Source organism: Lepidochelys kempii, chromosome 20, assembly GCF_965140265.1.
Source record: "Lepidochelys kempii isolate rLepKem1 chromosome 20, rLepKem1.hap2, whole genome shotgun sequence".
NCBI lineage: Eukaryota > Metazoa > Chordata > Testudines > Cheloniidae > Lepidochelys > Lepidochelys kempii.
In genome coordinates, this window is record NC_133275.1 from 22,635,559 (window position 1) to 22,648,973 (window position 13,415).

A 13,415-nucleotide genomic window follows, 5' to 3' on the forward strand; every position below is an offset into this window, starting at 1 on the left:
CCCAGGAGTCCGGCTCCCAGCCCCCCTGCTCCAACCACTAGACCCCACTCCCCTCCTAGAGCTGGGAAACGAACCCAGGAGTCCTGGATGTCCCCACATGGCAGGACAGCCGCTGTGTGTTCTGTCTCAGCTGGGTACTCTGGGGGGTGATGGGCATGGGGCGGCAGAGCGGCTGGCAGAGGGGCTGGGGTGCCAGACAGCCTAGGCTGAGCACTGCAGGATCCAGGGGTGCCCATGGGGAGCTTCGGGGGGTGCGCAGGATGTAGCTGCACTCACAGCCCCAGGCACCGTCTGGCCATGCATCTCCCACCCGAGCCCAGCCCGGAGCCCCTGGGCCGCCCCGACGGGCCCTCAGTGCTGCTCGGAACAGAGCCGGGCCAAAACCTGCCCAGATGGACAGAACCAAGCCGAGCCCAGCCAGCCAGAATCGACCCACGAGCAGCCCCTTGCACAGACAGACCTGACCCAGGGTGGAGCTGAAGAGGGACCAGAACCGGGCCAAACAGAACAGAGCTGGGGCCAGAACCAAGCCCGGATCAGAACCCGTCTGGCCCCACGGAGCTAAACCAGGACTAGAACCCGCCCAAAGAGAGCCGAGCAAGGCCCAGAAAGGGGGTACCAGGACTAGAACCCCCCTGGCAGCTAGTGCCCAGTCTGGCCTGGCCAGGCTTCTGCTCCACCACCAGGAGGAACTTCCCCACCTGTCACCAGCAGCAATAGCAGGGCCTTTATCTCCTCTCTGCAGAGCATGGCCAGGCAGGCACCCCCGGCCCGGGGGAAGGGCAGTGCTGGGTTGGCAGGGGGGTTTCCATGTCCCACTGTGGCCCCATTTTCTCCCTGCCCCCATCCCCATCCTGCAGGGGGCTAGGTGGGGGGTCCTGTCCTGCAGGCGGCCAGGCTGGGGGGTCCTGTATTACAGGGGGCTGGGTGGGGGGGTCCCATCCCATAGGGGGCTGGGCAGGTGGGGTCCCATCTGCCTTGCCACCCCACGTCTGGCGAGCCGCAGCCCCAACTCTCGGGGCAGGAGCTCAACGCCCGCCGGGCTCCCGCTCCCACACACCAGCTGCCTGAGACCCTCCCTGGGGACCCCGGCCGCTGACCCAGCCACCGACACACGATGTCCTGCCAAAGCTTCTCCTGATTAATTCAGTTAAGACGGGAACGAACTTCCCAGATCCCCTCGTTTGCTGGCCGAAACCTCCCCATGCCGGCAGCCCCAGGCCCAGTGTCCGGACCTGGGGCTCGGTTCTCTATGCCGGGGCAAGGGGCTGCAGGTCAGGATTGAGGGGCACCAGCGATGCAGGGCTGGGCTAGCAGGGGGCTGTGGGTCAGGAGTGAGGGGCACCCGCAGAGCAGGGGGACAGGGCTGAGATAGCAGGGGGCTCCTTCCCAGAGAACTGCAGGGCTGCAGTAAAGGTTAACCGCAGGGCAAATGGGGGGAGGGGATGATTTCAAAGGGGGCCGGGGAGCCTCATGGGGGATTCCTGGCTGGGCTGGGACACCCCCTCCCTTGGCACAGCGGGAGGGGGGTTTGCAACTTTTCAGCCCACAAACTTTTGCTAGTGGCAACATTAAGAATAGAACCCAGGAGTCCAGATTCCTACCCCACCCCCACACTGCCACCAACACACCCTCCCACCTCAGAACCAGGGACGGAGCCCTGGAGTCCTGGCTCCCAGCCCCCCACTCTAATCACTAGTCCCCACTCCCCTCCCAGAGCCAGGCACAGAACCCAGAAGTCCTGGCTCCCAACCCCCCTCCGTGTCACACTCAGATGGGCTGGAAGGAAAGGGGATCGCAGGGGCTCTGGCCTCAGCCTGTCCTGTGCCAGGCACTGGGTCCTGGTGCTCCCAGCCCAGTTCTCCTACGTGCCCCACGGAAGGGTACCAAACGCCTCTGCAGACACAGTGGGAGCAGGATCATGCCACCCACCACCAAGATGCTGCCACCTCTGGGCTGGGAGGCAGCAGCTGCTTGCCAGCTGCCCAGCCAGGCTCCCCATGCAGTTTGGGACAGGAAGTGAAGGCAGAATCCTGTCACCCAAGCGCCCGGAGGGGCTGCCAGCTATGGGGGACTCGTCTCCCCGCCGTGTGCCGACGAGCTGCCAGCTCCACCGCTCCGGGAAGGCAGCCAAGCAGGGAGGATTATTTTTATAAGCCAGTGAAAGGCACATGGGACTCAGGTAGACGGAGGCCCTATGTAGGAGAAGTGGATGCACAGAGCACAGTGGGGAAGGGGGGGAGCAGGGAGCGAAGTGAGGGGTGGATCTTTAAAGCGACCTTCCGAGAAATGTCTCACTGAGCTCCTTTCCCGCCTTCCCACCCCAAATTAGCAATTTCCAGCCCCCATGTGTCCAAAAATAGTACTTTCCAGGCCCCCATGGGTCTAAAATTAGCAGTTTCTAGCCCCCCATAAAATTTGTGGTTTCTAGTCCCCACACATGTCTAAAAATAGCAGTTTCTAGCCCCCCATGCATCTAAAATGAGCAGTTCCCCCCCAAATCCAAAAGGGACCATTATTCAGCGCAGTTCAACTGAGCCGGTTCATGACAGCTGGTTCAAAAGCCACCCTTTTGAATTCTCAGGGACCCCCACACCTGCCTCCCCATATTAAAAGGGTAATATCACCCAATGAGAATTAACAGTTTCTTGTCTCCCCCATCTCCCCCTCCCGCAGTTGAACGTGGCAGTTTCTCAGCCCCCCTATGGGATGAGCTCTGGAACAGATCTGGCTGGGGGGCATTTAGCCCAGCAGGCCTGGTCTCCTAGGATGAGTGATGGGAATGTGGGGTCCCACACTGCACCCCTGGCCCGCCCCACAGCAGGGGGGCCGCCCGGCGCACAACGCCAGGCAGCAGAGCCGGAGCTCCCAGAGAACAGGTCGCACCGCACAGCTAATAGGAGGGTGGCAAACTCAAATTGCTTTTAATTAAGTGAACAACAGCGGCCCCACCTCCTCCCTGACACCAGGCAGGAGTCTGAAGAAAGCCATGGCCGCCTGCCGTCACCCCAATGCTGGGGTGACCGGATCGGGCCCAAGATGCCTGGCTCCCAGCCCTGACCACTGCACCCCACTCCCCTCCCAGAGCAGGGAGAGAACCCAGGAGTCCTGGCTCCCAGCCCCCACCTGCTCTAAGCACTGCACCCCACTCCCCTCCCAGAGCGGGGAGAGAACCCCGGAGTCCTGGCTCCCAGCCCCACCCCAGCTCCAACCCCTTCCCCCCCACTCTGCCACGGTATCCCAGACATGGCTGAGGTATGGGGCCTTTCCCCACAAGCCAGCTCTCCCTGTGCTAGTCAGGTGGAAATGCGCAATAAACACCGAATTGAAAGGAGATGAACCCGGGGAGGGGGCCCCGGCGACCGGGGCAGGGGGGCGCGAGGTGCCAGCGGGGAGCCGCCGAGCGCACATAGGCACTGATGGGCAGTGGCAAGTGTGAACAGACACGGGAGCCTCAGGCAGCTGGCCAGGTTCTGGGCAATGAGCACCGCCAAGGGGCTGGCAGGCTGCAGAGTGGGACATGGGCCCTTCCCCACCAGAGTGGGGCACTGGCCAGCTGCGGGGACCGGGAGAATGGGACCCGGGCCTTTCCCCTGAAGGGGGTGGCAGCTCCGATCTACCCCCAGGCGGGGACTGGCTGGCTCAGGGGTGGGGAAAGGCGCACAGGGCTTTTCTCCACCACGTCACCATGGAGAATCCCAGCCCAGGGCCCGTGTTAGGGCCGTTCAGTGGCTCTTGGGTGAGACGAGTTTGGAGGGTCTCAGTCACAGCCACTAAAGAGGCAAGTGCCCCGCTGGAAGCCAGAGCCAGAGCAGGCAGCTTTAGCAGCAGCCTCTGGGTGGGGAATGGGATCTAGTGGTTAGAACACTGGGCTGGGCGCCAGGACTCCTGGGTTCTATCCCTGGCTCTGGGTGGGGAGTGGGATCTAGTGGTTAGAACACTGGGCTGGGCGCCAGGACTCCTGGGTTCTATCTCTGGGTGGAGTGGGATCTAGTGGTTAGAGCAGGGGGCTGGGAGTCAGTCCCAGCATACGGCCAAGGTGAGAGAATGCAGCTGGCTCTGGGGAGCGGGGGCCACGCACGCCCAGGCACTGAGAATTTGCCCCTTCCTGCTCTGCGGCCCTGCAAGGGCCAGTGCCCCCCTGTGTCTGGAGTTCCCAGCTCTCCGCTGGCCCCATCCCTACGGCTCCCCAGCGGCTGGAGGTGTTTCCTGCTGCCGGCCGAGCGGCCCAGATTTACGAGCAGATGCTGGTGCAGGGCTGGTTGTAATTTTAACCCCCAATCGCAGCCTCCGGGGCTGGAAGCAATTTTCTCATTACAATCTCTGGGCTCCCTGTCGCTCCCCCCACTCCCCCAACTCAGCCACAGCCCAGCTGACCCACACGTGGGGAGCAGATTGGGCGGGGAGACTTCCCCCTGCAACCAATGTTTCCCCTCCCAGGAACCCCCCCTCTGTTCCCCCGCCCAGTAAGGTTTACTCCACGCCCGGGGCGCCAGCTTGAGTCCTGCCTGAGGCAGTGACTGATCCTACCGGGGCCAGCGCGTGTAATGAGCTTGAGGGGATCTCAGCCCGGTTCCTACATGGCCCCTCTCAAGTATCGACCCACAGCTGCTCCCCACCCTTCAGCCCCTGAAGCGGAGCAGCTGAGGGTGGAGGGGCTGGAAGTGGAGTGGCTCGTGGGGGTCTCGGGTCTGCGGGGGAAGGACAGGGCAGCCTGGGCCACAGCCACTGAGGAACCCACAGCGGATTGGGGTGTGTGGGGCACAGCACTTTGTGCAGTGAGAAACACAACTACAAATGGGGGCAGGGGGGAAACGGGGACCATGAGGCAGCTGTGAGATGGGGGGCTGGGCGAAAGACCCCAAGTCCCACTCCATATGCCACAAGCCAGCCAGGCGCCAGAGTGCCCTAGAGCGGAAAGGACACATGTCCCACTCTGCACCCCTCTGAGCCAGGCAGTATCCTGCACCACGGGGCCCTGGGCACTACCGTAATGTACCTAATACCTAACGTACAGCGCCCTGCACCACAGGGCCCCGGGCACTACCGTAATGTACCTAATACCTAACTTACAGCGCCCTACACCACAGGGCCCCGGGCACTACCGTAATGTACCCAATACAGAACGTACAGCGCCCTGCACCACGGGGCCCTGGGCACTACCGTAATGTACCCAATACAGAACGTACAGCGCCCTGCACCAAGGGGCCCTGGGCACTACCGTAATGTACCTAATACCTAACGTACAGCGCCCTGCACCACAGGGCCCCGGGCACTACCGTAATGTACCTAATACCTAACTTACAGCGCCCTACACCACAGGGCCCCGGGCACTACCGTAATGTACCCAATACAGAACGTACAGCGCCCTGCACCACGGGGCCCTGGGCACTACCGTAATGTACCCAATACAGAACGTACAGCGCCCTGCACCACGGGGCCCTGGGCACTACCGTAATGTACCCAATACAGAACGTACAGCGCCCTGCACCACGGGGCCCTGGGCACTACCGTAATGTACCTAATACCTAACGTACAGCGCCCTACACCACAGGGCCCTGGGCACTACCGTAATGTACCTAATACCTAACGTACAGCACCCTACACCACAGGGCCCTGGGCACTACCGTAATGTACCTAATACCTAACGTACAGCACCCTACACCACAGGGCCCCGGGCACTACCGTAATGTACCTTATACAGAATGTACAGAGCCCTGCACAATGTGGTGCTGCTCTACCACTGGCATGCCCACGCGCTGCCATAAGACACCCTGCTCTTAGCTTGGTGTTTTCATCTGGAGAGCTGTAAGCACTTCCCTAAGGAGGTCGATATTTTTAACCCTATTTCACAGCTGGGGAAACTGAGGCACAGAGTGGTAAAGTGACTTGACAGAGGTCATGGAGCAGATGAGGCAGGACTGGGACTCGAGCCCAGCTGTCCTAGCTCACCAAACCGAGGGCGCACAGGAGGGAATGGCAGAGTAGGAGATAGAACGCAGGAGTCCTGGCTATCCCCCTCTGCTCTCCCGCCACGTCCCTCTCGGAGCTGGGGATCGAACCCAGGCGTCCTGCAACCCAGTGCCTCCTGCCCCCCACCCCCGACTCTTTCTGCATCACACTCTTTGCTCACAGTCGGTGGGTTAAGTAAACCCCAGTTCCCCAAGGGCAGGGGCAGCCCAGGGCTGGGTGGTGCCGGGGCAGGGCCCATCTGCTGGGGGGGTGTTACCGAGCTTTGGGCTTTGTAAGTCTAGGGGCTCGGGCACTGGGCTGGGAGCCAGGATTCCTAGGGTCTAGGTCTGGCTCTGTCCCTGACCTGCTGGGTGTCCTTGGCTGAGTCCTATGCCTGGCCCGTGCCTCAGTTTCCCCTCTCACCCTGTGCAGCGACAGGGACCCAATCTCAGCTGAAGCTCTAGGTGCTGCCGTAACACATCTAACAGCAACAAGGCTGCGGTGCAGCTGTGCCCAGCCGGCGAGCGCCCAACGCTGGCAGATGCTCCGGACGCTAACCGGACAGCTAGGCCAGGCCCGTGGGTTGGGTCCCTCTGGGGCCTTTGGAACGGACCAGCCCGCCGCCCCCCACCCCATGCCTTGGAGCTCTGGGGTCAGGTAACAGGAGCCAGCCCCACAGAGCCCAGCTCAGACGCCCTTCATCTGAGCCCCACATACAGCACCCCACCCGCAGCCCCCTGCTAGCCCAGCCCTGGTCTCCCACACAGCCCTGCCAGTGCCCCTCACTCCCGACCTGCACCCCCCTCTCCCACAGCCCTGCCAGTGCCCCTCACTCCCGACCTGCACCCCCCTCTCCCACAGCTCTGCCGGTGTCCCTCACTCCTGACCCGCAGGCCCTGCTAGCCCAGCCCTGCCCTCCCGCCACTCGGCCGGTGCCCCTCAATCCCGACCCGCAGCCGCCTCCGCCCCCAGCCCAGCCCAGGGGCCCCCCAGCCGTGTTGAGGCTGTGTTGGGGGTGTCTGGTGAGGTGGGGGGGGGCTCTGCCAGGAGCGCAGCTCTCTGGCTACGCGGAGGCCGGGTTGAAGGGGCCGGTTAGGGGGAGCCGGCGAGGGAGCTCAGCAGAGGAAATACGCAAAGAATTCGCCTGGCTTGGGGCCAGCAGGTCAAAGGAACAAAGAGACAATTGTTTATATTGGGTCCTGCAGGGCCCGCACAGCACAGAGCCCTTTCCCGACCCGGACGCCAGGGTCCTCTGGGGAGGCCTGGACTCCCCCGTTCCCCAAAAGAGCCCGAGGCTGTCCCCCCTCAGCAGCACAGGGAGCAGGACGGGGCTCAGCCCAGCACCACAGGACTTGGGGGGCTCAAGCTGTGTCTAAGGGAGCCCCCATCTGCCTCTCCCCCCACCCAGCCCAGATCTGAACCCCGAGGTGCCCCACACTGAATCCAGCTCATGCCGCCCCCACCCTGCCAGCTGGGGGAGACACCCCCCAAGAAAACTGCCCCAGAACCTCTACTCCTGGGGATCTCAGCATGCTGCAGCCCCCATCCCCCTGCGCCCCCCCCCGCTTCCAGAGGGCATCAGCCCCCGTCCCCAGAGCCCAGCTGGCGCCTCCACCCGAGTCTAACAAACACAAAGCAGGACTCCTGGGTTCTCTCCCCAGCTCTGGGAGGAGAGTGAGGTCTAGTGGTTAGAGCAGGGGGCTGGGAGTCAGGACTCCTGGGTTCTCTCTACAGCTCCCACTCACCCTGTCACCTGGACCAAGCCCATACCTCAGTTTCCCCTTCTAGAAAGGGGCTCACAGGACTCTGCCAGAGCTCTTAAAGGTGCCGTGTTCTTCTGTGCTGCATTTGGGAGTGGGGGAGGGGCCTTCCCACTAAAGCAGGGGGACACTGAGGCACCAAAGGGAAGACTGCACCTGATGCTTCAGTGGCTAGGCGTGGAACCCAGGTGTCCAGGCTCCCTGGGCTGAGGCTCACACCTCTGGGTTAGTGTGTGGGGAGGTCCAGGCAGGGGACTGTCCTGAGGCCCCCCACCCTGCTAGCCCAGGGCTCATGGGACTGGCAATCAAAGGGGCTGCGAGGTGGGGCAGGGCACAGGAGGGAGGGAGGGACCCCTAAAACTCTCACACCCATCCCCCCCACTGCTCTCAGCTGGTCCTGCCCCACATCCCTGGCTTCCCTCCCACCCTGAGGAACGAAGCCTGGGGATTGGGTGGGTTCGGGTGGGGGCGGGACTGGGGGACTCCGGCCCAGCAGGGTCAGGGTTAAGTTTGTCAGCGGCTAATTAGAGCCCTTGGGTGAAAGAATTTGAATGCAGAGCAGTGGTGGGCCTGGCTGGGGGGAGGGGGGGAGTGCCTGGTTCTCACTTTGCGGGGCACATGGCTCTCAGGGGACATGGAGGCACTCGGGGGGCATTCTGCTCTCCCCAGTGGGACGGGGTAAAGAGGGGGAGGGAAGCAGGGCAGAGCAGACTGGCAGGAAGATGGGGTGAGCAGCGAGCGAGGATGGGGAGCGGGACAGGACCCCTCAGCCCTTCCTGTCTGGCACCCCTGACACGACTCTGCTGAGCCTCAGCCCTGTGTCCCCCAAGCCATAGATGATAGATGGGTGTGTCGGGGGATGGATGGGTACAGGGTTGAGGCTGGGGATGGATGGATGGATAGAGGAGTATGGGGGGGATAGATGGGTGTGTCGGGGGATGGATGGGTACAGGGTTGTGGCTGGGGATGGATGGATGGATCAACAGAGGAGTATGGGGGGGATAGATGGGTGTGTCGGGGGATGGATGGGTACAGGGTTGTGGCTGGGGGTGGATGGATGGATGGATGGATAGAGGAGTATGGGGGGGATAGATGGGTGTGTCGGGGGATGGATGGGTACAGGGTTGTGGCTGGGGATGGATGGATGGATCAACAGAGGAGTATGGGGGGGATAGATGGGTGTGTCGGGGGATGGATGGGTACAGGGTTGTGGCTGGGGGTGGATGGATGGATGGATGGATAGAGGAGTATGGGGGGGATAGATGGGTGTGTCGGGGGATGGATGGGTACAGGGTTGTGGCTGGGGATGGATGGATCGATAGGGCAGGTGTGGGGGGGGGATGGACGGGTAGAAGGGGTGCTTGTGGGATAGATGGGTAGAGCAGGGGTGTCAGGGGCTAGACAACCACCTAATGTATTTCAACTCTGGACCCCTGGCAGGGGGGTCCAGCCCCGCCCCGCTCCCCATCCCAGAGCGCTGCTGGAAGTGGGGCAGCGCAGCCCCCGGAGCGGCAGGCTAATCGCTGGGGAACCTGGGCTCTGGCTCGGAGGCGGCCGTCACGTCTCCTCAGCCCCTCGCTAGACGGCAACAAGGAGATAATTCAGTGGCGGGGGCATGGCAGGGGACTGGGCCGTGGAGTCTCTACCAGCCAGGACGGCGGCTCCAACCCACCTCACGGTGGCAGCACCCTTAGGCTAGCAGGCCGGGCCTCCGGGCCACCAAACAGCCCCAGCCTGAATGGCGCATGGGGCAGGGGCAACCACGGGGCCTAGGGCACCAGGCGCTGGGAGCCAGGACTCCTGGGTTCTCATCCCAGCTCAGGCAGGCCCTGGGCTCCCTGCAGCCGGGCTCAGGCCGACGGGGGCTGGGCTCTGGGGCAAATCCTGATCTTTCAGGCTCCGAGTTCGCGCTGCGGCTGGAATTTCCGGAAACCGGTGGAAGCGTCACCTGAGCCGGTGGACCTGCGTGACCAGGAGCGAACCCACTCCCCAGCCGGAAAGGCACGGAGCTTGCGGAGTGCGCAGGCCGGCTCGCCGGAGGGGAGAAATCCAGACCCCCACTCACAGGGCCACGCATTTTATCCCCCCCGGCCGCTCGCCCAACCAGCCCGCCTTGCCCCCAAGTCAGTCCTACCGGCCCTCGGGCCCCGGGGGGTGCAGAGCCGCTGAGAAGGGGCAAAGGGGGGGACGAGGGGGAGACAGGGAACGGGGGAGGGCGCATCAGGGGTTAACAAGCTTGTTCCCCTCCCCCGCCGGAGGGCTGTTGCTCTAACCTGGGGCCCTGCTGACACGGATTAGGCTGCGGGGTCAGGGGTCGCAACCTCGACAAGTGGAGCAATAAAGCCGCACGTGGCAGGCACGGGGCAGGGGTGGGACGAGCCAGGCCCAGCCCCCAGCCCACGGGCCCACAGACCCTGCCCCCACCATGCCCCTGCCCTACCCACGCTGTCTTGGCCACCAGCCAGCACCTCCCCAGCCGCGGCCCAGGCTGGATTCTAGCTGGCTCTGAGGGGGGAGCAGGGTCTAGTAGTTAGAGCAGGGGGGGCTGGGAGCCAGGACTCCTGGGTTCTATCCCTGGCTTTGGGAGGGGAGCAGGGTCCAGTGGTTAGAGCGGGGGGGCTGGGAGCCAGGACACTTGGGTTCTATCCCTGGCTCTGGGAGGGGTGTGCAGTCTAATGGTTAGAGCAGGGAGCTAGGATGTCTGGGTTTCACTCCTGATTGGCTAGGTGGCCATACATAAGTCCTAGTCCCTCCCTGTGCCTCAGTTTCCCCTTCAGTAAACCAGGGGATAATGACACTGACCTAAATATGCCCCAGATGCTGATGTGGTCGAGTGCCAGCCCAGCTGGTCTCTGCCCCAACTCCCTGCCCGCTGCTACCCCAGAGTCACCCAGCCCCTGCTCTGCCTTCTACCCGAAACTGCCTCTGCTCCCTCCCGGCCAGCCTGAGTCCCTGGGGGAGACACTGACAGCCCAGCCCAGCGTCCGGAGCCACCGCACGGGGCCTGGGTGCCCAGGGCACCTGGCAGAGTCAGCCTGCTCCCAGGGCTCATTTACTAACAGCCTGCCAGGCCAAGGGGAAACTGAGGCAGAGAGATGGTATGACTTGCCCAAGGGTATGCCATGAATTGGTGACAGGGCTGGGAACAGAGACCAGGAGTCCTGACTCCCCGCCCCCCGCTCGACTCCATTGTCCTCCCGGAGCTGGGGACAGAGCCCACCGCCCCCCATCTCCAACAGCTCTGAACACTAGAGGGCGCACTCTCAGCCCAGTCCCCAGCACAACCAGTGTCGACCTGGACAGCGTGTCCCCGACGGGGCTGCTCAGGGACATCCCCCAGGCAACACCAGCACAGCCAGGCCTCCCTCCTGCCAGGCTGGGCAAAGACCCCAAATAATGGATCACCCTCCTGACCTGCAGCCCCCTGCTAGCCCAGCTCTGCCGGTGCCCCTCAATCCCGACCCTCAGCTCCTCTTGCCCCCAAGTGGAGAAACCCTGTGGTGCTAGATGCCAAAGCTGCCAGGTTGGGTTTAGACAGAGAACAGCAAACTCAGTGCACTTGTGATGGGGGCAGATGGGGTGCCGGGTCCGAAATGACAACAGTCTTGGCTATCCCCCGTCTCCCCCACGTTTCACCCCCTAGTGGCCACCTGCAAAGCTGGCTCAAGAGCCCCAGTCGTCTCCAACTCGGGGCAGGACCCGCCCCCCCCGAACTTTGCATCAAGAACGTGTCTGAAACTCGCCTCCATTCCTGGGCATCAGCCACCGTGCGTTCTCCCGAGCCTGGGGCAGCACGTGGACACCCATAACCGCATTCAGGTCCCCCCCGCAGCTGCTAACCCCTCCTGGCCGGGGCCCGAGGGGGCGGGGAACTAAGGCAATGGTAGCAGGTGTCACGGCGGTGAATTCTCAGATTCCCAGAGTCAAAGGCCACAAGGGGTGACGGTGCTGGGGTGGGGGTTGGAGGGGAGGCCTGTCACTGCATGCCTCTGGGGCTGTGTTGTTTGGCCTGTTGGGTGTGGCGAGGGGGCCAGAGCAGCGGGGAGGAAGGAAGGGGGCGAGGGTGGGGGACGGACGGACTCGGCATTTTCTTACACTAGCACAAGTGGTTTTGACATTGTCTTATCAAACCCGCAGCCCTGCCCTGCACACAGCGCCCCCTAGTGCCCTGCTGGGGCAGTGGGTCAGCACTGACTGAGGGGAGAGCGCCCCCTACCCAGCCCTGCACACAGCGCCCCCTAGTGCCCTGCTGGGGCAGTGGGTCAGCACTAACTGAGGGGAGAGCGCCCCCTACCCAGCCCTGCCCTGCAGCACAGCGCCCCCTAGCGCCCTGCTGGGGCAGTGGGTAAGCACTGACTGAGGGGAGAGCGCCCCCTACCCAGCCCTGCCCTGCACACAGCGCCCCCTAGCGCCCTGCTGGGGCAGTGGGTCAGCACTGACTGAGGGGAGAGCGCCCCCTACCCAGCCCTGCCCTGCCCACAGCGCCCCCTAGCGCCCTGCTGGAATTTGTGGTGTTATCCCCAAGGGAGACATCCCCCAAATCCCCTCCCCTCCCTCCTCCCAGCAGGCGCCTGCCTGTCGCCGGCAGAGCTCAGCAGAGGGGACGTGTGTGCGAGACCCCAGTGCCAGGGGATTGCGGCTGCATCACCGCGGGGGTGAGAGCCCAGGGCGGCATTGGGGAGCCCCGCACAGGACACTGCGGCACTTCTGGGGGCCGAGGTTTGAGAGGCTCATTGCCGGATCAGAGACGGGGCAGAGAAGAGCCACAAAACAACTCGAGGGTGGAGAAAACACCCACCGGCCCTGCTCAGTGCTGCGGCTGGACGGAGAGGGGCCGTGACCGCAGGGCGTCAGCAACTGCCCACGGAGGAGACCCCGGGTGCAAAGGGTCCCGGGGGACAGCGGAGAGAAGCAGAACAAGAACCAGGGCTGGAGGCTAAAGCCAGACCCGGCTCAGTTACGGACCCGGTGCCGGCTGGTGCCCAGGCGAGCGATTAGCCGGTAGAACAGACCCCCAGGGAGCGGAGAGTGTCCCCCCTCAGGCCGTCTCCAGGCCCAGCCCAGCCACCTTGCAGGAAGCTGCGTGACCCAAGGCAGGGCCCGGGGCTCATTCGGGGCACGTGGGTGGACGTCTCTGGCCTGTGCCAGCCAGGAGGGCCGACTGGACTGTCTCTGGCCCCTGGTGCCTTTGACTCTGGCTCTCCGGCACGCCTCCTGCTGGGCAAGTGCCGAACGCTCCATCGCGAGCGGGTGCCAACTCCCTGGGCTGCAGGGAGGGGCCTCTCTCCACGCGGGCAGGGCCAAGTGCCAGCGATGCCCTAGCCCCCCGCCGCCTGCCTCGCCCGCCCCTCTGGACTCCCAGATGGCCCCTGGTGCAGCCCAGCAGCTGCTGCTCAGGGGAGCCGAGTGAGAGGCTCCCTGATGGCCCCAGATGGACGGCGGGGGGAGGGAAGAGCCTCAGCTCAGGACCTGCTTCCTAGCATGGGTGGGGAGGGGCACGGTGGCTGCCCCCACACCCCATGCCAGCTGCCTTATGGGGTCAGGGGAAGCTTGGTTCCCTCGTCCAACTCCCTCCTCTATGCTCCCCCCGCCCCCTAAACTCCTTCACAGCAAAACGTGCCCCCACCCCCGAGCTCCCTCCTAGCTGGGCTCCCCCGAGAGACACAGGCCGAGCAAGCCCGCTGCACCCGGGACCATACCCGC